The sequence below is a fragment of the Cricetulus griseus genome, chromosome 2 (genome assembly GCF_003668045.3).
Source record: "Cricetulus griseus strain 17A/GY chromosome 2, alternate assembly CriGri-PICRH-1.0, whole genome shotgun sequence".
NCBI lineage: Eukaryota > Metazoa > Chordata > Mammalia > Rodentia > Cricetidae > Cricetulus > Cricetulus griseus.
Window position 1 is genome coordinate 3,222,387 of NC_048595.1, and position 26,522 is coordinate 3,248,908.

Consider the following 26,522-nt stretch of genomic DNA (forward strand, 5'->3'; position numbering starts at 1 on the left):
GTGTTCATATGTATGCGTGTACACATGTGTGTGCAGGTGTATATATGTACAGGTGTGTGCATGTGTGCACATGCATGTGCAGTGTATGTATGTGTTCATATGTATGTGCAGGTGTGTGTATGTGTCCATATGTGTGTGCAGGTCTGTGTATATGTCCATATGTGTGTACAGGTGTGTATATGTGTCCACATGTGTGTGCAGGTGTGTGTATGTGTCCATATGTGTGTGCAGGTGTGTATGTGTGTGTCCATATGTATGTGCAGGTGTATGTATGTGTACACATGTGTGTCCAGGTGTGTGTATGTGTCCATGTGTGTGTGCAGGTATGTGTATGTGTCCATATGTGTGTACAGGTGTGTGTATGTGTCCACATGTGTGTCCAGGTGTGTGTATGTGTCCATGTGTGTGTGCAGGTGTGTGTGTGTGTCCATATGCATGTGCAGGTGTGTATATGTGTCCATATGTGTGTGCAGGTGTGTGTGTCCCCATATGTGTGTGCAGGTGTGTGTCTGTGTCCATATGTATGTGCAGGTGTGTGTATGTATCCATATGTGTGTGCAGGTGTGTGTATATATATATCCATATGTATGTGCAGGTGTGTGTATGTATCCATATGTGTGTGCAGGTGTGTGTGTGTGTGTCCATATGCATGTGCAAGGGTGTGTGTGTGTGTCTATATGTGTGTGCAGGTGTGGGGGGGCAGAGGACAGGTACCATTCCTCAGGACTCTGTCTAACCTGTTTTTTTATTAGAGGGTTTTATGTTTTAACTTCCTTGAGAATTTCACACCAAGTATTACCTTTACATTCCTTCCACCCCTTCCTCTCCCTCTCCAACTGTTCCCATGCCTGCCCCTCCTCCCCTCCCCTTGAAAACTCAGGGTTTCTCATCAGCATCTCTTACTCTGACTTGGAGCTGGCAAATTCTTCCAGGTTGGCAGAGCAGCCCCAGGATCCTCCTGTCTCTGCCTCCTCGGTGCTGGAACTATGAGTGTCTACCACCACATCTCTTTCTTCTTTCTTTCTTTCTTTCTTTCTTTCTTTCTTTCTTTCTTTCCTTCTTTCTTTCTTTCTTTCTTGAGTTTGGGGGACCAAACTGAGGTCATCACACTTGTGGGACAGGCCCAGGCCTGTGTTGTAAGGCTGTCCAAAGTACGACTGGGCTTCACTTGTCCAGCCTACAAAATTTCAGGAGCCCTCATGGACACAGCGGGGCAGTGAGGCGTTTGAACCCCCAGGTGGAACATGTGTTACCCCCATCTGCTGTAATTTCCTGGCTCCAAGGAAACTGCTCCACAACATCGAGGCATGAAATAGGTCAGGGCCATTAACATTAGGCTAGAACTTCCAAATGTGTACATAATACCAGAAACGATCAGTGTGGAAAAACAAATGCAATCTAAACATCAAAAGCAGGGTTGACTCCCAAGAACACTCTTCTGGGTGCCGGTGGTGTGGGATTTCCTCGCTTTGATTTGCCAATTTTTTTTTTACCTCTGTGCTTGCTAAAAGCTCAGAGCTGCTTGGACTTTGATGGATCCTGTGGGGCAGAAGACCCCATGCTTCTGAACCCAGACCCCAGTGCTCTCGCCTGCTCCAAGCGCAATTAGAAGGACTGAAATGTATCATTTGAAATTTCTTTCTCACACTTCAAAGCAATGAGTCTGATCAGCGATTACAGCCTATTGAAGCTAATAAGGAATATAATTAATGCTTGAAGATACTTCATGGGCACACATATTGCCCATGTCTTTTCTGCCTATTTGAAGAACACACCCAAGTCAGAAAGGGGCTGAGCTAGCAGGCTACACTGCTCATCCCCAGTCCCCGAAATTAGCCAGAACGGCATAAGGAAGAGAGGTCTCCAGACACCCTTGGCTCAGACCTGCAACAGTAAACAGTGGGACCATTTGACTAAATTTGCTTTGTTATCACTACAGAAAACATAGCCGAGATCCCAAAATGTCATCAGTGCTCAAGAGAGATTCGTAACTACCAACCACGAACGTGCCACGTGTTTCATTGGAGGTGAGTGAGAGCACCTTCAGAAACCAACTTCTTGCGTCACTGGTCTTCGTGCTCCTTGCTTCCTGTGAAGGTCTGTATCATGTCCCATTCATACATTAAAGTCTCAGCCCTAGCGTATGGGGGATACATCTTTCGGGGAACGCATTGTTTTTATTATCAACTTACTCTTACTACAAACCTTATCACTTGGTGTTGTCTTGAGTTTGTGGTCCTTCTTGTGTGGGTCAGAACTCACACCTAACAATGAGTTCTGGGTTGCAAACGAGCATTGATTTTGCAACTGACTACATCTTTTTGTAATGCTTCATACAAATACCCCCAATTGTTATGAAACTACCATAAATGACGTCATCCGGGTGGGTCTGGGAGCTCCCCACACACATAAATATTCCATTTTCCTTTTCTAAGAAGAACCATCAGAGATCTCTCTACAACACAGAGATACCATGTGAGGACATAGCAAGGTGAGCACCCACAAGGCAGGGCAAGCAGCAGTTCTGCCCATGAATTGGAAATGGTTTTGTTTAAGCCAGGCAGTCTACAGAACTGCTACAGCAGCCTGGAAAGACTAAGACACCACATTCATGTTCTCTAGGCTTCTGAAGCCATTGCCATACCAGACACCCCACCCTCGCTGTCCTTAGCCAACCCCACACCACCAATCACTTCTTCCATAGTGTCTTAGGGTTTCCATTGCTGTGATAAAATACCATAACTCGGGGAGGAAAGGGTTTATTTCAGCTTACAGCTTCTCATCACAGTCCATCATCTAAGGAAGTCAGGAAGGAACTCAAAGCCGGAACCTGGAGGCAGGAGCTGAAGCAGAGGCCATGAAGGAATACTGTGTGTTGGGTTTGTCCCTAGGGCTTGCCCAGTCTACCTTCTTATATTCAACTCGGGATCGCCTGCCTTCCTCACAGTGGACTTCCCTCTGTGCCATCATGTCCAGTCTTTAAGCTCCAGGTCAGTGACAGACCCTGTCTCTACAAATAAGGTAGATATTGAAGAAAGACACCTGAAGTTGACTCCTGGCCTCCAAATACATGGACACACATGTGCACATTTAGCCACACACACACACACACACACACACACACACACACACACACACACACCAATGTACAAAAATGGTCCATTTCCCTTTTCTGGTCTGGCCAGCCTTGCAAACACTTTCCCAAGCCTCAGCCTTTCCAGTTCACTTGGGGCAATGGTTCTCCCCAAACCTGCCTGCACCTGTTATCTGGCTTCCCCGGCACCCCAGAAGTTCTCTATCTGTTTGCAGATAAGACTCAAAAATAAAAGGTGGCCTCCGACTCCTCCAGGAACAACCCTCACAAGAAGGTAAATGGCAGCTGGTAGAGGGAAGCCCAGCCTCTCTCCAAGGGGCAGAGGCAATTCTGAGGTGGACATACCGGGTTCCTGTGCACGCCCCACCCCCACCTCGGGACTAAGGCGTGTCTTGCAGCAGGAAGGAGTCATGTTTGACGCCCCTGCTCCGTCGTCTTTCCTGCTTATTTTCCTTCTTTTCCACTCTCCCCACCTAAATGCACAGCCTGTGTGTTAGCCCTGCTCCTGGGACCTGCAGTACCCACTTCTCCATCCTGAGAAGTGTGTGAGTGTAGTGGGTATTTGCTCTGCCCATGACCTTGGGTATCTGGCCTGATTGGTGCTTCTTGTCTGTCTACATGAGGCCTCTTATAAGGAAGGAGGTGGTGAAGACCGGATCAGGTGTCGTGAAGCATCGCGTGTGATCCATCCCCAGATTTCCAAGGATTCTGCAACTGAATTTAGCATATCCTATATTCGTGAGTGTATTTTCTCTCTTCATATCTTAATAAATCCTTGATACCCCTTTAAACGGGCTCTCTCAGGGTTTTACACCTGAGGGCTCCTGCTTCCTCCCTCACAGGTAAGGTTAAATGGTGTCCTATGTAGGCCAGACATCCAGAGAGAAGAAGGCCTATTCCTTAACTTGAGGATTTTGCTTCTTAAAACATTCCTTGGAGAGAAAGCCCTGGTTTCTTCCCACTCCACAAAGAACTGACAAATCTCTTTACGTTGTGTACACTGTTTGTGTCTGGTGGTTTTTGTTGCTCTGATGGTTTTGGCTAGTCCTGGGAAACTGGCTCTTCCAAGGCTTTACTAGCTGGAGAACTGCTGGCCTGTGCGCACACTTCCCCTGTACAACCCTCCAGGTCCAAGCCTGTGCTCCCAGCCACCTCCTTCATGGACCCTTCACGCACCAACACAATTCTTCTCCTGCCCCAAATCGCAATGAAAGGTCAGACCTTCAGCCCACAGCCTGCCCAGATGAGCCAAACTGTGCGGTGATTCACGCTGTGTGATTCAAGCTTGCTGGAACCTTCTGCCTGTCTGTCTCCTTCACATGTTCCCACAGAAGCCACTGTAGGTCTCTGGTCATGCTTTCTGCACACTTCTCCTGAGCAGCCCAATCCTGCCCCATGTGGCCCTGCCTTGTCACTTGACCAGACCTGATCGCCATGAACTTGACACAATTAAAATGATGTCCTCTTTCTGGTTGACCTAACCCGAGTCTGGGGACACTGTGCCAGTCCTCTGTGGGGCTGAGGGACATACCCTGCAAGTGTACAGTCAGCCCTCTTCAGAACCTGGCCTTCCTTCACCAGCCAACTGAGGTGACCTCAATGGCCTTGCAGTTGTCAGGAGACAGAAGAGAGAGGGGACATAAGGGAACATGAGGCACAAAGCAAGCACTTCCGGTTACGGGTCACTCTCTTAGCCGTATACCGCAGGCACAGCTGATTTGGGGCAGAGTGCAACAAAAACCCACCAATTCCAGGTCTAATGGTGAACTCAGTGAGCTGCTGAACAGGGTACACGAACAAGTCCTTGAGAATTTTGTGAACAAACACATCTGCATTTTCCCCCTGTTCCTGTGGGTTCTTCCTCTTGTGGGTATCTCTCCCTATGCTTTCAGGTCCTTGTTTTCTGAGTGCAAAGCGTCAAGTTAATAAGTTAACTGCCAATTATTTAGACTCAGCGACAGTCTATAAGGTGATAAATCATTGTTTCATTCAGCTGAAAAAAAATGATACAAGGAAGCAAAAACTAAATAAATAAAATGCCTGTCAAGGAAATAAGACAGGATTTACAGGAGGCCGCCCCCATTGCCACTCCTCTCCGTGTCTCTTTCTGGGGTGTTAATCTCCCATAAGTGGTTATTACCACATGAAACACATGGAGATTATTTCAATTAATTATGTTTGCTACATTGTTTCAAAAGATTATTCCACTATTTACTGGCAATTAAACAGGCTTTCATGTACGGTGCCGCTGGAGGGCATGTCGAGTGGGACGGTGGATAGAGTAATTGAAATTAACTTTGGACTTCTAAGAAGCCATCCTTTGGAAGTCAAGGGTCCCCGAGCAGCTCTGAGGTGATGCTTTCTGAAGAACGAGAGCATGCACAAGCATTCACATTCTTTCTGAAGAGTCAAGCACCTCACTCGCTCTGAGAAAACGAGAACCGTTTCCTTGTGGGGAGACCGGAAGAGGCAGGCTGCTGCCGCAAAGGCTCGCTGTGCTCACACTGGAGAAGGGCACACTGCTCTGGAAGAAGGTTCCAGGTCATGGATCCTGTCAAGAGGGTATCTGAAAAGTTAACCTGTGGCAGAGGTTGGACACCATCTGGTCCAGGCTGAGCCTGGGCTGACAGAGGAAGACCCCCGGGGCATACTCTGTCACCCAGTTCCAAGTATTGTTTTGACTGGGACGGTTCCTCGTGGGGGCCAGATGTTGAGTTTCCAGACTGTAGGGGATTTTTCTCTACTCATCCCTGGCTTGGTTCCACGGCAGTCGGGATAACTTTAGTCCTGTAAAGGTTTAGCTCCTTGTCTCATTGTTATGATGAAACACGTGACAAAAGCAACTACAGGAAGGAAGGGTGTATTCAGCTCACAGATTGCCGGCACAGTCCAGCATGGTGGGGACGATGCGGTTTCTGGAGCTTGGAGCAGTGGTCATGTTGCGCCTGCGGTCCGGAAGCTCATCGCGATGAATGCAGGACCGCAGCCCGCGGGATGGTGCAGCCTGTGCTTAACAGGTTCTTGACTCACATCAGTGCAACCTAATCTAAAAAGCCCATCTCATGCGGACCCAACTCCCATCAAGCTGACAGTCAAAGTCAACTGTCACAAGGCTCTTGAGACCTGTATGTGGGCCAGCTTGGTAAGAGGTCCCTGTCGATTTCTGGTGCTGATGCTGTCTGAAGGCAGCTGTCTGTATTTAGCTGCTCCGCCCAGATGCATCTCCTTTCTCTCCAGTAGTATTTTTATCCCTTGTGTTATTTATTGGGTGTCAGCCTCCCCACACACTGTGGCCAGAGAGCGACCTTCCTCCTTAAGCGCTGTCCCTCAGGGTCTGTGTCACACGGGCACACTCACACACACACACACACACACACACACACACACACACACACACTCACACACACACTCACACACATACACACACACACACACACTCACACACATACACACACTCACACACACACACACACTCACACACACACTCACACACATACACACACACACACACACTCACACACACACACACACACACACACACACACACACACACACACACACACACGACCATAGTAACTTCCTGATTGACACATTTGATATCACAGGATGGCTCCGTTTTCTAGTGTGCCACTCCTTCACGATGCGCTGTGTGGGATCCACCACCCCAACCTAACCTCCGAGGGGGTTTTTAGTAGGATGGTCCGGTTCCAGTCTGACCACCTCAGTTGTCACAACCTTGGAGCCCTGAGCCCATCTGCATAGTGTGCCTGTGCACACCTGGTTTATGTCTGCCATCCTCACCCTTATTTTCAACGTCGCTCGGGTGTTTTATGTGCCATTTTCTCCTTTCTCCTGTTACTTGGGGTTAATCAAGTCTTTTATTACTTCTCCCTCCGACCCCCCACCTAAAACATTGCTAGTTAGCAGATAATGAATGATGCAACAAATCAAGCCTCCCGGAATACTGTGCTGGGGAGAGATTCTACAGTTATATCTGAGCATCCGAGAAGGAGGGGAGTTAACAAGCCAAAGATCTAAATTTCCATCTAAAGATAAAAAGAGAAATTAAATCAAATCCAAAAATAGGAGAGCAAAAGGAGAATAATAAAGAAACGAGCCAGGATCAATAAACCAGGGGAGAATATGAAATGGAGAAAAAATAATGCAGCTCAGTTTCAGTAGTGGGATGTCAGAGAAAACAGCAAATTGGAAACTGCAGTGCCCAGGGCTCCCGAGAAGTAAGGAGATACTGCAAACATCAGGGTTGACTTTTCAGAACTCTGGAAACAGCCAGAACCCTACAGCAGTCAGGGGAATGTTCATCAAGAAGATCACACAATTTGCAGAGAAGTTGTTGGGGTTTTGTTTTTTGTAGCAGGAGACTAATACAGAGACCCACAACTAATTAGAACGCAGAGAGAAAGTGAGGTCCCCAGCCCCAACCAACATACCTGCAATGTAATGTAACCTCCACCCTGAAGTCTCAGGAACACTGCAGAAGCGGGTGTGGAAAGGCTGTCAGAGCCAGAGGACCACACCACTGCTGCCAGACAGTAACCTCTCAACACAAAAAGGAAGCTACACCAAGAAATCTCTGCAGTGTGTCTACCCTGAACAAGCTGGTAAGAACAATGCTAGCTGATATGCCAACGTGGAGAAATTCCATATGCTCCCATCCCTAGATGAAGAGATACAGATGGCCAAGGGCTGCTGAGATGGGGGATCGGCATTCTCTAGCCCCCCAATAGGTTATCCAGCCCCAGTGACCAGCCTTGGACCCACGTGTATGTGAACTATTCTAAACATACTTAGAAGGTTGTATATGCATATGTACACACACTTGTAACAATAATTATTACACAACAAGAGGTCGTGAATGCGGGGACTAAGAGACACACAGAGAGAGTTGGGGGTGGGAAGGGGGTGGTGTAGATGCTCATTAGGAATCCATAAATTTACCATTTAGAATAAAAGCAACAGTCAGAGTTAGGTCTCTATTGTGGTAAAACACTGTGAATAAGGCAACTTATAAAAGACAGTCTTTAATTGGGCTTATGGTTTCAGAGGGTTAAAATGCATTGCAGGTTAGACCAGTGACACACCTCCCCCAACAAGGGCCACACCTCCTAATCCTTCCCAAATGGTTCTGCTAAACCGCAGAGCGGCCCACCCTACACAACTCACTCTTCACAAGACCAACAGCTAATTTCTTCTCAGAAGCCACGTGGCCACAAGGAACTGTGTGGTGTATTCAAAATGCTGAACGTCAAACGAATATTTCACTGAGAGCTGCAATTCCAGGAAAACCACCCTTTAAAACAGAGAAGAAATTAAGTTATCCTTCGATACAAAACACACTGAGAATTTGTTGTAAGCACACCCATCATGTCAAAGAGTATGATGGGAAATTTCTAAATTGAAAGTGAGTAGCTGCATACAGTGACTCAAATCTGATAGCAAGAACACACAGCACCAGCAATGTAATTAAGTAACCCTAAAATTGTATAAGTGAATATTTCACCTCTTTTCTTCTTTTAACTGATTTCAAAGCAATTGTATAAAAGCAATATGCACATAATTGTACCTTAGACTCATAAAACGAAGGCATGTATTTGACAATAACTTCACAAAGGACGTGGGCGGGAACAAATTTGTGCTGGAAGAACATGGTGAATTTATTCCACAGACAACACGAAGAGATCAGAAGATGATAAACAGGAAAGGCTAACACAGCAAACTCCATCAGCATCGTCTTGCCCCACCTTCTCGTGGTTTCTACAGCAGGCATAAAGTGTTACAAAGAAGTAACCACAGCAATGGGTTGCTGAGTTTGTAACATGCAGATGTTAATAACAAATGAGGAACAAAGAAAGAAAGGACCAGAACCTCCACCCAACAGCATCAGAGTAGATATCCTTCTCAACAGCATACGGACCATTCCCCTGGATGGACCTCCATCACTTCCATTTAAAAGGATTGAAACTATAGAAACGGCACTGAGTATATTTGCTGATCTAATTGACGTTGTATCAATAAAAATAACGGAGAAGTGGGGGTGCAGTACTGGAGCACCTGCCAACCTCGTGGGAGGTTTTGGGTTTGATCCACAGGAATTCAGAAGGAAAGAGAAGGAGGAGAGAAAGTGGGGAGGAGACAGAGGGGTAAAGAGAAGGAGGAGGGGTGATAGGGAAAGACGAGGAGGGAGGCAGAGGAGGAGAGAGGAGGAGGGGAAGAGGAGGAGAAGACAAGAGTTGGGGAAGGGAAGAGGGTAGATGAGGAAGAGGAAATGGATAAAGTAAAATCGGAGAAGGGGGGGAGGAGGGAGAGGGTTTACTATCAGGATAATTAGGGAACTCCCAGCTATGCGGCTTTCACAAGAAGACTGGGTTAACATCTGTTAGTGCAATAGTGTTAGTGAAATTGTATTAATCAACCAAATGACCCTGAGAGACACAAAGAAATCACTGAGCGAAACTCAATACTTTTTAACAACAACAACAACAACAACAACAACAACAACAACAACAATAATAAAGCCACAACAAGCTAAGGACAGAATGGAACTTTTACAAAACATTATCTGTGTTAACAGTATACTTGTTGGGGATGCTGATGTGTTTCCACACTCCAAGGGATGAGGCAAGAATGCACAGTCTTGGTGTTTCTGATGTAAGGACAGCTTTATTTCATGAAAATTGGGTCAAAAAGACAGAAAGGGAGAGAAGAAAGGGAGGGAAAGAGGGGGAAAAGAGGGGAGGAATGGGGGGAGAGGGAAGAAGGAAGAAAGGAGGGGAGAATAAAAGAAAGAAAGAGAGAAAGAAAGAGAGGGAGAGAGGGAGGGAGGGGAAGCAGAAAGGAGGGAAGGAAGGAGGAATGAACAACCAGACTAAAACAAGAAGAAATGAAATATCTCTATTTGCAGATGTGATCCTTGTACATAGATGACCCTAAGGCCCATACTGGAAATTTATTAGAACTAATAAATCAGTTTGGAGATGCTTTGGGACATAGAAAACCAATATACAGAGATCAATTGCATTTTATATAGTGGCAATTAAAACATCAAAACTTAAATTAAGAAAACAATTTCACTTAGAGTAACATCAAACAGAAGTAAATGCCTTGGAGTAGATTTATGAAATGAAATGAAAAATGTGTACTTTTAAGGCTTCAACATTCCCCAGAGAAATCAAGGTTCTAAATGAATAGCAAGACATGCATGCTTGTGGGTTGAAAGACAGTTTCCTCAGTGGCAATATTCCCATATTAGTTCATTTTTCTGCTACTGTAATGAAATACCTGGGGCTAGGCACTTGAAAGAGAGTTTGCCTAGCTCATGTTTTTTCAGGCTTGACGTGGGAGCACGTGGATGGTGGCGCTGCAATGAAGTGCTGTGTAAGAGAGAGAACGGTCGCAGACAGGGGAGGTGCAGAGAGGGGTCAGCTTTGACAGCAGCTGGCTCTCTGAGGGCTGACTCGGGGTCCCAGGAGACTGGCCTCAATAACTTCCCAGTGCCCCTAACAAGACCTACCAATCCCCCTGTGGGTCCCACCTCTTGAAGGTCCCTCTCTCTCAATACCACACTGAAAGCCAGGCTCTCCACACACACACAAACTGAGGGAACACTCATGCTAACTCAAGCCATAGCTATACTTCCTAATTGAGTTTAAATCACTGCAGTCTTTACAGGACCCAGGATTCCCCAGGACTAACAAGTTGGTTCTGAGACCCATATGGAAATTCAAGGGACACAGAGTAGCCAAAATGTCCTGAAAACAGCAGAGCAGAGCAGAGCTGGGGGACTCTCACTTTCTTGTTAGAAAGATGATAACAAAGCTAAGGTGATTAAAGGTGCGGTGTGTAAATAACGGTGGGCAAACGGATCAGTGGAACACAATGGAGGGAGTCTCGGTGGATGAAGCACTTTGCCACACGAGCGTAAGAACACGAATTTGGGTCCAGTACTTACGTGAATGCAGACAGAGCAGGATAGCGCATGTCCGCAATCCCAGAATTCCTGTGATGAGATGGGATGTGAGATAGGGAGCTCCCTGCAAGCTCTTGGGTCAGCTATCCTGGCTCACAGAGGCAAACAAAGCGCTGCTCAGACAGGATAGAAAGCCCAGACTGACACCTGAGCTGTTCTCTACCCTCCTCCATATGTGTAGCAACACACGCATGAACACATGTGCACACATATCAATCATGCACATTGTATGAATGCATGCACATGTGAAAGTTTAACGTTTTTTTATTGAAAGTTCAAAGTCAATCTTGACATTTACAGTCAGTCATGTTACAGTCAATTTAAACAAGGCCGCCTAAGCAAATCAAACTCGGAGTGGCTATGCTTAAAGATTTATTTCCTCATTTAATGTATATGCGTGTTTTGCCTTCATTTATATCTGTGCATGGCACACATGCATGCCTTTTTCACATGGAGGTCAGAAAAGGGTGTCAGAGACCCTGGGACTGGAGTTACTGACAGTTGTGCACATCTGTGTGGGTGCTGGGAATCAGATCTGGTTTCTCTGGATGAGGCGCCATACTCTTAGCACTGAGCCATCTCTCCAGCCCAGAAGAGTCTTCCTAACACATTTCCTCAGAACCAGACACCAGCATGGAGCAGAATGAAGTGCTTCCTTATTTCACACCATTCAAGCTGGCTGAAAAGACACTATGGCCTTTGGGATAAAGGTTAAACTACAGACTTCTTACATAATAAGCCTGTGCATCACAACTGTAAATCTCACAGGTAGGTGTGAGATATGTGGACAAAACCACAAGCAACAAATCCAAAACAAACATAAAAACGAATTTTGTCAAAATCTAAAGTCCTCTGAAGAACACCATTGACTAAGTGGAAAGACAACCAACAGAACTGTAGATGTTTAAAGACATTGACTTTTAATTGGTCCTGTCCTCCTGAGAAACAGTGATGGTTAGGAAAACGTCCTTCACGTCTGTTTCATTAAACGTCTCATTGCAAAGAACCAGCCTTCCTCATGATTTACATGAGACTCTACTACCGCCCTCACTCACCTGTGACAAGATCAGACACAGCTTACCAGGGCTCCCAATTCTCTCCTCATAGGCACAGCCCGGCTCTTGGTGATCTCTCTCTCTCTCTGTGTCTCGTTATTGCAACAGAATGCTGAAAAAACACCATTGGAGGAAGAAGGGTTTACTCCAGCTTACAGTTTAAGGGGAAACAGTCCATGCATCGTGGTGGGTAAGGCATGACAGCAAGAATATGAAATGGCAGGTCACATGGCAGCAAATTAGGAAGCTGGTCACATGGCGTCTACAGACAGGAAGCAGGGAGCAATTGATGCTAGTATCCAGCTTCCTTTCAGTCCACACCCCAGCACAGCACAGTAGTTAGAGTAGTTCCTTCTTCCTCGGTTAACCGTTGCAAAATAATCTTTTTGTACACTGTGAAAATGTGTGTTTGGGGCTGGAGAGAAGGCTCAGAGGTTAAGACCACTGGGTGCTCTTCCGGAGGTCCCAAGTTCAATTCCCAGCAACCACATGGTGGCTCACAACCATCTGTAATGAGATCTCGTGCCCTCTTCTGGCATGCAGACATACATGCAGACTGAATACTGTATAATAGTAAATAAATAAATAAATAAATAAATAAATAAATACTAAAAAAGCAAATGTGTCTTTGTCAAGAAACCTTCTGGTTGGTTTAATACATGGTCAGGAGTCTAGACAGGAGAAAATAGGCAGGACTTCCGGGGAGAGAGAGGAACTGGAGATAAATCGGGTGTAGAGAATGGGAGAGAAACAAAAGCCATGTGGCAAAGTGTCTATTGATAGAGACAGGTTAGCTTGAGTTATAAGAGCTGGTTGGGAACAGGCCTAAGCAAACCACCAAGTTTTCATAATTAATAGTAAGTCTCCATGTCATTACTTGCAGGCTGTTTGTCCCACAAAAGAAAGTCTGACCACAGTTAACCTACCCTAGAAACTCCCTCACGAGCCCCATTCTTGCAGGCTTGTCGTCTTGGTGACTCAAGACGCTGTGATATTGACCATTAATATTAACCATCAAGTGCCTGATGTGGGCAGGAGCTCCCAACCATGAGTTAACTACCTTTCCCTTCTCCTCAGGAACCTGAAGCCTCCTCCTCCTCCTCCTCCTACAAGAATACCCTCCTGAGAAGCCCATGAGCACAAAGCCAAACAGCTGAAGCTCAGCCTCCAATTCTCTGTGCACCCGATCACCCATGCCTGAAATCTTCTCTCTTGTTTGAAGCCCTTTACTCAGGACACCCATTTTTACTGGAGATGCACTAAATGCTGGCCGTTTTTCCTAGCGCCATAGCTAACCTCTTCCCACTGCAAGATTAATAAAGGCACCCCTTATTGATGGAAAAATACATATTTTTCTTTGACCAGTAAATTCGTGCCTAGAAGAAGAAAATAACTCACAGAGTAGGAAAAAAGATTAATTTTTAGCCTAATCCCCTCAATGGACAAAAGAACAAAAGACACTTTTCAAAGAAGTTGATGAAAAGGCTTTGACACCAACAGTCACAAGATAATGCGAATCAGAACCTCAAGGAGGCACCCACAGCCCTTGGGCTAGGTAGAGACAAGGTCAGAGAGCTGTTGGTGAGGAGGCATCAGAGGTCACTCAAAGGACTGTAGGGGTGGGAAATGGCTCGGAGACTTTGAAAAGTGTTCCAGTAGATACCACATGACCCCGGAACTCCACTTAGACATACATGTTCAAGAAATGAAAACTCATGCTCATGTAAAAACACACATTGCTCATGGTGTTAGCGTGGGAAGACAGAAGAGCCAGAAGCAGTAGATGACAAGGTCTTCTGTAAGCAAAGGCCATGGAGGGGTGCTGCTCACTGACTTGCTCCTCATGGCTTGCTCAGCCTGTTTTCTTTTATCACCCAGGACCACCAGTCCAGGGGCTGGGTCTTCCCACGTGAGTTATTAGATTAAAAAAAAAAATGCCCTGGCAGACGTGCCTACAGGCCAATCTGCTGGAAGCATGTCCTCAGATGTCACTCCTACTTCCCAAGTGGCTCTGGTCTGTGCCAAATCAAGAAAAACTAACCAGCAAATGAAGAGATGGCTCAGCAGCCACAATCACTGGCTGCTCTTGCTGGAGGTTTCCAGAAGCTACACTGAGCAGCTCACAACTGCCTGCAACTCCAGTCCCAGGGCATCGGATGCCTCTGCTGGCTTTCCCAGTCACCTGCTCTCACACGCACAAACACAGACAGACACACATGTGTGTACATAATTGAAACTATTAAAAATATAGAATAGAGTCCATCTCCCTCATGGGCAGTGGGATGACCGTGATAACACAAAAAATCTGTATATCTGGAGTCCCACTCTACCTACCCTTCCATTGTCTATGGCTCTGGCAACCTCTGACCCCAAGACCAAGTGGGTCTAGAGGGCAAGAGTGAGAGATGGGTGGGATCTCAGATGAGAGTCTTCTGACTCTCTCATACTGCATGAGAATGTTAATAGCCTCCTCACCGTTTCCGTGGAGCTCACTGTCACCATACTATAGTGGCATTTCACCTTGCCAGTGAACTTGTAGTAGTGGCCACACCCTTTGGGCATGGTTTCAGGTGTTGATGTACCCCCTTTAAGGTAGAGGAGCAGTGGGCACATACTATCATTGAAGGCGGGGTTTAAATAAGTTCATCATTCTGTTCTGTTGGTTGCATCCCTGTGGCTGCAGGCTGTGGTCTTCTGTGGGTCTCTGGAGCGGCTCTGCTTTATGATGGTGATGTTCATGTCAAGCCTGGAGGAAACAGCTTGCTGCAACAGGGGTGAGCGAGGCTGATAAGAGGAGATGCCATGGGCTCCCAGGTTACTTCTGTGGCCATGAAAATGCCATAAAATTGATTGTGGCAATCACAGCATAATTCTGCGACTATATGGAAAGCCATTGAATTGTTCACTTTAAATGGGTGGATTTTATGGCATGTGAATTATACCCCTATAAAGTTGTAATAAAATAATAAAGAAACAAGTAAAATGATAGAAAATTATGCGCCGTGTAGGCAGTAATCGAAGGAAAGCTAGAGTAGCCACATCAGTACCAGGCATGGTGGCATCTAGAATAAAAACAAAACAAAACCAAAACAAGCCACCCAGAATAAGCACAGGCATTATCTAATGATAAAGGGACAATTTACCAAGAAAAAATAGAAATTTCAAATGTGTATGTGTCTGTGCCTAACAACAAAGCTCCCAAACACTGACCCAGAAGCTGGCTGACGTGGAGGAATCGTACGAGATTGTGATTCCTTTCGGGGAATTCATTGTAACATCCAGGGACGTGGGAACTTCCACCCCACCCTTCCATGAGGGGAAGGCAGCCCTCATCCCACCCACCACCTCCTCATCAGACACCATTCCACCCCACCCCACCCTGCTCCACCCAACTCCATCCCAACCACAGCTGTTTCAATACTAAGACCATTTCTAAGGGTTTTTGATTACCAGGTCTGGAAGCATCGTTCTGTACCTAGCCTTACTGAGGAGTTTCCCAGAACGACTTTCTGTTTGCTAAATGCCTTTTCTGAATCTATGCAGTAAAACATGGATTTCCTCCAGTTCTATAAATATAACAAATTTTAGTGGTGGACTGTTTAAATGTTGCATTCATGGACTAAAACCCAGTGAACAGTGAAGCGATGCCCCTTTAGTGCACTTCTAAAATCAGTCTAATGCCATTTGGTTCACGAGGGGTAGGCTTCCTTTATCGGTTCTCAATGTTTTCCCCAAGTTGACTATTAAAGTCATGCTGATTTACAAAAAGAAATGGGTACCGTCACCCAATTTCCACTGTTTTTATGAAATTAACTTTATCCTTATACATCCATTTAAAAGGATGAGCTGAGCAGAGCACAGACTCTCTCTTTCAGAGGTGATAAAACTGTCTAATGCAATCGTTTTGCTGTTTAAGCCAGATTGAACCACTACCTAATGCTCCTACATGTGAGGTCACAATGTATCCAATAGAAAAAGCACATGGTACGCACATGCCAGGCAGGCATACGTTACAGAGTGTCCATCAGTGAGTTCACAATTAATGAACACAAAGCATAAATTAGCTTACATGCCCTTAAACTCGCATAAATCAGAGCTATGAGTTGATCTGTTGATGAACATGATTTGACGGGAGTCTCACAGGAACCCAGCTTTGAGTCTCCCCTAAAGCAAGCGCTCAGAATTTGCTGACTTGACATTTGGGGTCACTCCAAGAGTCTCCACACAGCTGTGAGAGCTGGCAGCTGACTCCACATGCCTATCTCCCAACAGATCCACTCGAGTCAGATGCTCAAAATAGCTTCGTGCTTATGTTCCCCCAACGATGTAAACTAGAGCGTTTGTAGTGGCTTCATGTGTAATAGCCTTCAAGTAAAATCTCCCGATAGTCCATCAGCAATAAAATACCTTTGGTATATTCCCAGTAAGAGGGAATAAACAATAGCACTCATTAAAAGAAGGAAATGGGTCACTGGAAGTGTGTCCTTGGGAGTAGCCTTCCGTCTCTCTCTTCATGCTTCCTGACTGCCGTGATGTGAGGGACTGCACCCACCGGTGCCCTTATCGCCAGCACACTCAACCCTCTGAATTCTTGCTTTTACTAACCTTATAGATGCTGCTTAGCAAGAGTAGGTGAGCCAAAAGGGTGTGTATGATATGATTTCATTTATAGGGCATTCAAGAACAGGGCAAAACCAACCCACGGTACTAGGTAGGAGGCTCACCTAGTGTGTGTGTGTGGAAGGGGCGGTCCTTACTGAAGAGAGGGTAGGCAGGCTTCATGGCTGCTGATGGTACCCTGGTTTGTAACTGGGAGCCGGATGGATGGTGCTGTGGCTTGAATGAGAAAAGGCCCCAGAAGCCAGTGGATTTGAACAATGGCTCCCCACCTGGTGATGATGCTTGGGAAGATTGTAGACCCTTTACAAGGAGGGGCTCCATGGATGAAGCTTTCAGGTCTGATAGCCTCGTTTCATATTCATGACAGTCAATTCAGCATGGCTGCCCAGCCTCCTGCTCCTGCGGCAAGGCACGGCTCCCCTGCAGTGATGGACAGTAGCCACTCTGCAACCACAAGCTGGAATGAACTCTTCTCCCACAAGTTGCTTTAGTTGGGTATTTTGTCACAGTAACGTGGAGTAACTAAGATAATTGCAGTGGCTTCTTGCTTTGCCAGTGAACTTCAGGTGGTGGCCACATCTTATGGGCGTGGCTTCAGGTATTCAGACTTGGCCACTTATAAGGTAGAGGAGGGGCTGACTCTCTCTCTCTCTTGGGTTGTGGAGAGCATTGGGAGAGCAGAGACTGCATCTCCTGGAACAGGAAGCCCGAGGTGGTTATTTACTCTGATCTGTGTGAGCGCCTCCCTAATAAACACCTATTTATCTTTTATCTTGGGTCTGCTGGACTCATATTTAAATCCTGCCTTCAAGATACTTGTAGTGTCAAAATTTTAGAAATTTGTAAATCAATAAACAATTGCAGGTGGTTCTTTCCTCACGTGAGACTAAAAGGATGACAAACCCTTATTCCCTCCGTTGTTTCAGAGCCTCTTTTTTAGCACCTCTTAGGTGGTCTGTTTGCTATTGAACAGTGTCAACAGTGTCAACAGTTTACTCAGGAAGGCATGTCCTCAGCGTCAGGGAGAAAACAAGAATTCTCTGCTACCAGTCTACCCCCAGTCGCTGGCTGAGCTCCCATGACAAAAGGCAAACCACTAGGAGCTAAATGAACCAGCATCACTGTCTTGTATGCTGTACACATATATTGGAGCCACACCCAGAGGACCGCAATTCTAAAAGATGTGGCTTAGAACCGATGAGCTGGAGGCAAAGGACTCTGGGTCTCTAAGGCTGGCTGACTGGAGGCAAGTCAAGGAGGCCAGGTAAGTGAAGCTTGCACAGTAGAAGGCTGTGCAGTGTCCTCCAGCTCATGGGGGTCAGGGCTGTCCTCCATACTTGGCCTGTGTCCTACCAGATAGGAGAGAAGGGGGGTTCGCTTTTGTAGATGTCTGTGTAGCTATCAAGAGAATGAGGAGAACACAGGGTTTTACTTTTGGAATTCTTCAAGAATTTTGCCGGGAGGTGGTAGTGCTCAGGAGGCAGAGGCAGGTGAATCGCTGAGTTCCAGGCCAGGCTGGTCTGCAGAGAGAGTTCCAGGACAGCCAGGGCTACACAGAGAAACCCTGTCTTGTAAAACAAAAAGACGAGAAGAAAGAATTTCATACATGTATATAATGTATTCTGACCAGTCAAGCCCCATTTTCCTCCAACTCTCCTCTGACCCCCTAACACATCCCCAGCTCAACTGCATGTCCTCTTTTTCTTTTTCTTTTTTTCTTATGTCCCACTGTGTCTAATCACGCCACCTATACAGCCACATATTGGAGCATGGACAGCCTGCAAGTGGCTGCATCTCCCAAAGAAAACCAGCTAGCATTCCCGGAGTGACCATTAACCGCCAGTAGCTGGAGTTTAGGCTGGATGATCTTCTGTTGGCAACATGGCTGATGGAAGTTCATAAATACAAGAGCCATGCTCTGTCTGTAAGATGGCATTTCACAGTCCTCCTACATGCATGTTCACGTGTGTGTGTGTGTGTGTGTGTGTGTGTGTATGTGTGTGTGTATCCGTGTGTGTGTGTGTGTGTGTGTGTGTGTGTGTGTGTGTTTGTGTGTGTTTGTGTGTGTGTTAGGGTTTCATATTGCTGTGAAGAAACACCATGACCAAGGCAACTCTCACAAAGGAAAACATTTATTTGGGTGGCTTACCACTTCAGAAGTTTAGTTCATCATCTTCAAGGTGGCGTGCAAGCAGACATGGTGCTGGAGAGGGACCTGAAAGTTCTACACCTTGATCCCCAAGCAGCAGAAGCAAGTATAAAGTTAGGCATGGCTTGAGGATATTCGAGACCTCAAAGCCCACCTGTTCAGTGACACGCTTCCTCTAACAAGGCCACACCCACTACAACAAGGCTGTACCTCCTCATAGTGACACTCCCTATGGAGGCTGAACATTCAAACACATGAGTTTACAGAGGTTATACCTATTCCAACCATCTCTCTCTCTCTCTCTCTCTCTCTCTCTCTCTCTCTCTCTCTGTCTCTCTCTCTCTCTCTCTGTGTGTGTGTGTGTAACAATTTTCAGAAGTCAATTCTCTCTTTTCATCACGTGGATCTCGGGGATGAAACTTAGCCGTCAGTCTTGATGGCAAGTATCCTCACCCTCGGAGCCCATCTTTCTACCCTCAGCGTTCTCCTGTGTTCACTTCTCTCCTACCCCAGCCAGCTAATGCATTGGACTAGCTTCTCTGAACATGTCATTTCATAGCAGGTGGGGCCTTGAAAACAGACACTCTACATGGAAAGGGTTTCCATGTTAGTTCTGCACATCTTCCATCACAAATGGACCTGTTGCTGGAGGCCATGGACTGGCGGGCCACAGCAGGTGACACACTGAACATGTCATACAATCCCTGTGTGGCTCTTTCCTCATCACTCCTACCTGGCAAGGTCTGTGAGAGGATGTAGTCTACAGTCTGCATTTGGCTGCTTTGGTGCATGACAAAAAGCACACTAAGGTGAACTTTTACCTTCGTGTTGGGTACAGTATGGTCGGGAGACTGAGATGTGAAAATAATCCCACCATCGACCAATGAATAAACAAGCAATCCTAAATTGGTCTCCGTCTTGAGTAGTTCCTCAGCTCTCCAGAGTACAGTAGAGAAGGCTCCCATGCCTGAAGACTAGCATGGCCGCTGTGTGTGCAGACAGGCATGGATTTCTCTGCCACGGTTGGTCCCAGCCCACTGATGAAGGCAGATTCTTAGAGGCTTGCCTGTTCTTTTCACTCACAGGTGTAAGTCTACCAGACAGAACCTGACATGAGGTCTATGGACACTTCCCCCAAAAAGCGAAATGCTAAGATAAATGCTCTACCCTGAAAGGAGCTCCAGTCAGCTCCCCGCCAGGAAGGCAGATGCTCGGAGCCCAGGGCTGGCTGCCAGCCCAACTTCCTGAATGTTCCTGTGGCCAACTCAGGCAGAGCTTGGATTTGACAGCCTATAGAAACACAGCCATTTACCTGATGCCCAGGAAGGCTCCTTTGCCCACTGAAGGACAGAATTAAGTGGGTCAAAGTTTATTTTGAGATTTATGGTTCTCTTAACTGAGGATGGTAGACCCACAGACCCTTGAGAACTTCTCTGTGGTGGAGAAAATTCCGTGTTGTCTCTGAATGAATGCCGTTGCAGAGAACTGTCCATCCAAGCCAGCTTTGTGGCAGGGAGATGCAGATAGAGATCACTGCTCTTAGCCACTTAGCTCCCCTGCCCCCGCCCATTCTAGAGCTTCATCTACTCATGTACCATTGGAGACCATGCCCCCTCACACTCACAGGGAACACATTGTTAACAGGAGAAACTGCTGGGTGGGGCTCCATTAGTCACTGTGAAGGTATGCGCTAACCTGTACATTTCTACTGAGTGTCTCTATCCCAAGGGTAATGGTCCCATGTGTTCCCTCCGAGCACACTGGCTCATTGTCTCTTTCTCCCCTTGAAGGTCTGTGGGCTTCTGCTGCTGCTGCTCCAGCCTGCCTTCCCACCTCCTTGGCTCCTCAGTTATTAACGAATTGGATAAAATCTTTGGCATGTGTTTATTTTATGTTGGCATAAAGGCTCTTTATAGCCTTAATGTTTGGAAACTTACCTGTAGGAAGTGAAAATTCAGAGATGAAGACTTTGAGGCCTGGGCAGACCCCATACATAAGTCATACTCAAGGCTCCGGGGACCTCAGGAGTCTGGCCCTGGGCTTGATATGCACGTTAAACCTCAAGGCTAGAAACCCACGGCTCTCACTTTCCCAGAGATTCAAGGGAAGTAGAAAAAGGAGGTCTCAGATTTTCATCTTTGTATAAAAATCACCTCCAGTTCTCCCTGTCAATTCCAGGATTCATGACACATCAATATTCCTGGAGCAATTTGGGTCCTAATTTACAGTGACAGGACATTAGCCATGCACACCCGAAGCATACGGCATGTCCCTTTACATACCAAGATGCCAATTAATTTTGAACATTTCACTTCCAGGTGCCTTGATTTACATTGAAATCCCATGTATATAGAAGAATAATGGAGGGGCAGGGGAGGTTGAACTGAGGATCAAATATCCCACCTTGTTTAAGAAAGTCATGAGGTTATTTGTAACCCCCAAGGGAATACACAGTAAATATGATTTGTGTGTGATGCGTGTGTGTTGTTATTGCTGTTGTGGAGGCCTGTAGAATCTCAAAGCAGGGCTTTGCCCTCCATGCCATAATTGTGTGACCTTACAGTTGAATAGGAAACATGCCGCACAAACTCATGTGTTTGAACTCTCTGCCCCAGTTGGGGGTGCTGTTTTAGGAGGTGCTGGGTAGGAGGTGGAGCTGAGCTGGGAGAAGCAGGTTGCAGGGGTGGGACTTGAGGGTTAAATCTTGGCCCAACTTCCTGTTCCATCTCTGTTTCCTTACGTTCCTAGATGTGAGCGAGCTGCCTCATGCCCCTTTTGCCACAGCCAAGAGTCACTGGCACCACTCTGCCTTTCCACTGTGGTGGAGTGACCACAGTGAACCTGTCCTGTTAGGTCACAGAGACTAGAAAGGTAATTACTGCACATGGTAAAGACCTTTAAGTTCCCAGGCCCTGAAGCTGCACAGGCATTGTGCCCAATTTTCCAGTGTCCCGATACTGGTTCCCCAGGCATAGATCCCCATTCTATGAACACTCACTCCTAACAGAACACTTATCCACGTGAGGGACAATTGCCCATGTCCTCATTGTTATTACCTTGAATCCCAAATCCTGGAGACAGATCTCCACATCTCCATTTAACATAAAAGAAAACGAGGTGTCTGTGCGAGATCAAGACAGGGAGCACCTGATCTATGGTAAGATCACAAAATGCCAGAACTTAAAATCACTGCCCTCCCACGCTGTTGTAATCACTGCACACAGAGATCCAGGAGTTGGGGGAGAACTGGCAACTCAGTTTTTTTACTGAAAACCGTTTGCCCTGCAAGTGTAAGGGACCTGAGTTCAATTCCCAGAGTCAGTTTTGCAATCTCAGTGTGTAGATTGAGATAAGTGGATTTCTGAGCCTTGCTGGGCAGACAGCCGTGTCAAGCCATGGAGATTTCAGGGACAGTGATGCACCCCCTCATAAATCTTAGGTGGGGAGCGACTGAGGAAGACACCTGAATTGATATCTGACCTCCACATGCTATGTGTACACACATGAATACATGAACTCAGGAGAGATTCTCAGGGTGGACTCTGGCCAAGGAGGCAGCCCTTTGCTCTACCCCAAGCCTCTGTATGGATGCCAAGCCCTTGACTCACCTTTCCAAGGACAAGACCCTTCACTCGCAGCCTCCTCCCCATGTCTATTTCTGTTTGTTCTTCCCCAGGCATCTCTCCATTCACAGCCTGTAATGGCACCTTGGAGCTGCCCCGGGCTTGCTCTACTGCACCCAATTTGCTGCATTCAATTGGGACAAAACATCATTATACATGAGCTCCACCAAGGAAGACGTGAGATGTTCTCCAGAAACACATCGGTCATGGTCCATTTAATGTCAGAGAAGTAAATGTGAAGGCGTTGTGATTATAATTATTGCTTTTGGATGCTTCCCCTACTACTCTATGCAAAATCTGCAATTCCCTTGACAAAATGGTAGAACATGGGAAGGGACCCTGATTCTCTTGAACTTACAACAGGGAAAAACTCACTGTGCATGCCACGGGGCAAGAGAGGCCCCATCCGCTGCAGCCCTGATCTTCCCAGCTGTTGCTCTCCCCTCTGAAGAATTCAGCCCAGGAGGATGAGAAGGGGCGCTCACGGCCACCAAGGAGACAAGAGATGGAGCCAGTGGTTACCACACAAGAGTGTTCAGGAAGGAGCCTTGCTTTGGCTTCCACGTGGCCCTTCATCTCCTTGTAAAGTGAGGTCATGTGGGCTGTTTTCTCCCATTGAAACTTAATTTGGGATGAATTGTCTGCCCCAAATAAAAGAGAAAAACAAAAGAATCTGAAAGGACCTCAGAGTATGACCTTCCTCAGAACCAGGGAGTTTATTGATAGGCTATGACAAAGAAGGGTGGGGACCCAATCCAGAAGGGAAAGACCCAAACACATACAGACATGCACAGAGGGACTGTGACAGGAGGGGGCCCAGAGAGGGAACCCTGAGAAGATAGGGGCAGCAGGCTGGTGTATGCCACAGTGGCTAAGGTACTTGCCACACAAGAATGAGGACCTGGGTCAGACCTGGAGAACCCAAGTAAAGCAGGTACATCTGCAATCCCAGCGTCCCTACAGTGAGAGGGGATGTGGAGACAGGAGGACGCCCAATGTCAAGAGACTCCACTTAGAAAGGGTGGAAGATGAGGGCTAAAACTCAAAGTTGTCCTCTGTCCTCCACACGTGTGCCATGGCAAGCACATGTCCACACTCATATGAACACACACATATTATATGAACACATATACACACGTGCACATCATATAGAGAGATACAAACACACAGCCTCTCACACATAATGCTTAAAAACAAGACAGTCAGAGATACATGAGCCTTCTTTAAGCCAGAGGACACAAAAGCAACATAATGTTTGCAGCAAACATCAGAGCCTGGAGGGAGACCAGAATTGGTGTCTCTCTTAGTTGGAGTTACTATTGCTATGATGAACCATGACCAAAAAAAAGCAAGCTGGGGGGAAAATGGCTTATTTGACATATACTTCCATGTTGTAAGTCCATCACTGAAGGAAGGCAAGACAGGAACTCACACAGGACAGGAACTCGGAGGCAGGAGCTAATGCAGAGGCCATGGATGGATATTGCTTACTGGTTTGCTCCACATGGCTCACTCAATCTGTTTTCTTATATAACCCAGGACCACCAGACAGGGTTGGCACCAACCACAATGGGCTGGGCTCTCCCCCATCAATCACTAAGAAAATGCCCTACAACTGGATCTTTTGAAGGCATTTTCTCAGTTGAGTTTCTCAGTTGAGTCCTTCCAGATGACTCTTGTGTCCCCTCAGACACCCAGGTGTAGCCTCCAGTTCACACCTTCATCTTAAGCTTCTGACTTCTGGAACACTGAGAGAATACATTCCTGTTATTCAGACAACCTGCCACGTGCTCGTTATGGTATCTAGGAAGTGACAAAAATTCCACATAAAGAGATGTTAAGAAAGATTTTCTTCTAAGTCCACGACATATTTGGTTATTGGGATGCACAGCTGTGTTTGTCTACAAAGTCACTTCCGTGGCTCTCAGTCCTCATGGGAGAAAGCAAACGGCTCCTAACCTGAGTGCAGAGAGGTCCTGGGTCTGGGAAGTTCTAGTCATTCTCATCAGCACCAGGCAGCTGTGGCTCATGATTTGAGCAGTGTCAGCCACACTTGGTCACTGACCCTGTAGAATGACAGCTACCAAATGTCTCTGGAATTCTCATCATCCTTCCTATTTGACTCTAACCTTATTTCCGAGGTGAGGATGGCTGTAGACCAGAGCCCCTCTCTATAGTAGGCTGGCTGAGACTGCAGCGTCTACACTGGCTGACCGTAACAGCAAGCACCCTCTAGTATCACTGTAGACATGTCCACATATAAAAGGACTTGCTTCCAGCACCGTGTCAGTGGCAATCATCACAGTGGCCAGATAGAGCCACAGAAGCAGCAGAATGGTGGCACCTAAATTCCCAGAAAACACTGGAACCCCCTTTCTCATCCAGCCCTCTTTTTCACACCTTTTACACCAAATTCACCATCTCTTGATCCCTGGGGGCAGAGAAATTGTTCTGTGAGTCTAACTCCCACTTCTATTCTTGGCCAAGAATAAAACCCTCCCTCCCTGTACCATAGGCACTACATCTTATAATTGGTTCCACAATTCCAGCATATGAAGGGGATCGGATTGGGGGTCAAAATTTGAAAACACAAAGGTGTAGGGGGCCGTTTCCTGCATTCTCCATTACAATAATGGTGCCTAAAGACACCAAGATGTAAATTACTTCACAGGCGCTGGGTAATCTCCATTCCTTTGATCTCTGCCTATCCCGTGGCTCATTTGGCCTGAGGAGCTGAAGACATTCATAGGGTAACATGTCCCAGCGGCTGCTTGTCAGCCTTTTTAAGGGATGGGTTTCTTAGTTCAGAGTCTCCGCTCTGGTAAGCTTATGCTCTCCCCAACTCTCAAGATGCATTAAAGCTTGTCTGCAGAAGGATCCGAGTGTCCTGCGTGTATTTCTTGCCGGCCGAGAAAATACAGCATGCGCGGGACACAAAGGGAGTTAGGAGCTTAAGTGCCATGTTCATCGGGAGGAAGGAGGGGACTCTGACAACCTCTGCCTGTTTGATGAAACTGGAACCCTACTGAAAAGCCTTTCTGTCTGGTTCCAGAGGAGAAGAGAGAGAGAAAGAGAAAGAGACAGGTGGCGTCCTTCGATGATGGTCAGAGAGAGCATGGGCCACTTTGTACAGTGTCTGAAGGTGTCAAATGCCAGACTTAGGTATCAGTCTCTGAGCCCAACATTTTCCTGTGTTCCTGTCCTCCTGGGTGTCTGACCCTCTCCCAGAAGCCCCTCCCACAACCCAGTGACTGTTCTTACATGGGACCAGCACACCTGTGCTCATCAGTTCTCACTAAGAGCAAACACCAGAAGGAATCGGCATAAAGAAGAGTCGATTGCTTCAGCTCACAGCATCAGAGGTTCCATCCATCGGGGCCGGAGGGCTCAGTACAGTAAAGTCATTAGACTCATGTTGGCCAGGTGAGCAGCAGAGAAAGCATGGAGGCTTGGTGTCACCCTCAAAGGCTTGGCCTCTGGGACCCGCCTACTCCATCCACACTCCACACGGCTCTTCCTAAAGTTTCCATGTTTTCAAAATTAGCACCATCATCCTGGATCCAGAACCCAGGAGTCTGTGGGGTCTCACACACCCAAACAACAGTGTCTCACCCAGCCCAAGGAAACAGGGTTCTGGTGGACTTTCTCGGACACTCTGCTCCACTCTCTCCAGACACCTGAGGAGAAGCTGTGAATCCACAGGGTGGAGAAGAAACATCAGCAAGCTCTCTCTCTCTCTCTCTCTCTCTCTCTCTCTCTCTCTCTCTCTCTCTCTCTCTCTCAGGATGACCCTCAAACTCCCAATAGGGAGTGCCGATTTTGATCAAAGCAAACCACCTCAGCCCACAGCTAAAGCCACTAGACTGGAAAAGAAGTTTATACTCACAAGGGATAGATTCTCCCTGTCCACCAGGAAGAGGAAGTTGACCAAGTCATTGAAGGTCTCATCAATGGCACCCTTCCCAGATAGACCGTCCTGTTTAGTTCACAGAGG

At 46.8% G+C, this 26,522-nt stretch overlaps 1 non-coding gene across 1 annotated transcript; it reads right to left on the reverse strand.

The window, feature by feature from the left end:
* Nucleotides 1-2,231: 2,231 nt before the first annotated feature.
* Nucleotides 2,232-2,354, reverse strand: LOC113832094. The gene has a single exon (XR_003481899.1). It is a non-coding gene; the product is annotated as a small nucleolar RNA SNORA40 (small nucleolar RNA).
* Nucleotides 2,355-26,522: the final 24,168 nt, after the last annotated feature.